Source organism: Austrofundulus limnaeus, unplaced genomic scaffold, assembly GCF_001266775.1.
Source record: "Austrofundulus limnaeus strain Quisiro unplaced genomic scaffold, Austrofundulus_limnaeus-1.0 Scaffold153, whole genome shotgun sequence".
NCBI lineage: Eukaryota > Metazoa > Chordata > Actinopteri > Cyprinodontiformes > Rivulidae > Austrofundulus > Austrofundulus limnaeus.
The window spans coordinates 1,239,569-1,240,856 of record NW_013952555.1 but is presented as its reverse complement, the minus strand read 5'-3'; the positions used below and the strand labels follow the sequence as shown (position 1 = coordinate 1,240,856).

At 34.7% G+C, this 1,288-nt stretch overlaps 1 protein-coding gene across 1 annotated transcript in view; it reads right to left on the bottom strand.

The window, feature by feature from the left end:
* cilp2 (cartilage intermediate layer protein 2) overlaps nt 1–1,288 on the bottom strand; it is a 24,631-nt gene that overhangs the window by 22,653 nt on the left and 690 nt on the right. The window lies entirely within an intron of this gene.

The following is a 1,288-nucleotide window of genomic DNA, read 5'->3' as shown; positions in this document are numbered from 1 at the left end:
CAATACAGTAACATAAGAAAAAATGTGAAACAGAAATATTTCTTTTTTAAACACTTACTGTTTTTGCTTTTATCAGCAGAATCTCTTGAAATTGAACAAAACCACAAGGAAAGTTTWAACCAGAGGTGTACAAAGTACTAATAACTTTAGTAAAAGTAAAAGAAACAGAAAATGATTTTGGTATAAAAAAACGAATCCCTCTGATAAAGAAAAGTACTTAAAAGTCATAAAACTGCTCACAYTAATCATGAAAGTAAAAGGACTCCTACACACACTCTAAGAAATGAAACAAACTGGTTTCACTAAACCGGGTTAAGTAAACTGAGCAATTTACACTATTTCCTTCAAAGAAAATGTGTATGTTTGTTTACACTTTCTCAACTCGGTTTAGTGAAACCAGTTTGGTTCATTAAATTCAACACTTCATTTTTTAGAGTGCATAAACCGTCACATTTTTTGCATGTCACCTGCCATGCCTACCTGCCCTGTCTCTGCTCAGTGCCGCTCTGCCACACCTGTTCTCTGCTGCAATCACATTCATGAGTCTCACCTGTTTTMTGCTCCATATAAGCACTCTTCAATCTCTGCCTAGTTATTAAATACTTTTTGCCAGTTTGTCCAGCACTTCCTCCATGTCCATGGCTGAGCTCACAGTTACAACCCCACAGCCCACGCCTGTTTCCTGGTTCACCTGATCGGCCCACTCTAGAGTTGAATAAAATGCTTAACATTTACTTAACTCAGTTTAGTGGAACCAGCTGATGTAACTTGGTTAAGTAAATTCAACACTTAGAGTGCATAAACAACACGTTTATGTTGAGTTCTGGTCATATTAAAATTTGTAGCATGTAGACATTAACTTAAAGTAAAGAAGTAAAAGTATATTTTTTATGTTTTGAATGTAACAAAATGCAAGTAAAAGTTATGAAAAAATCCTTAATTCCCGTAACAATTGGAAAGTACTTTTTTACTATACACCACTGGCTGTCCTTGTCCTCACATCATCACGCTTGTCTTTTTGTGGACAATTAAGAGCTCAGGACTGTGAAACTGCACCATCACTGAAAAAAATATATAACTGTTCCTAGAGATTTATCATAACTACTATAAATTTTTAACTAAACTAGGGCTACACAATGTAACAAAAGCTAATGTTGCAATAACAACGTATGCATCAGTATGCAACATATCAGAGTTGCAATATTGAAGCTACACACCGACAATATGAGTGGAGATAAAATGAACACCCACTGACTTAAAAACAAAATGAAAAAGGAATTAAAACAAG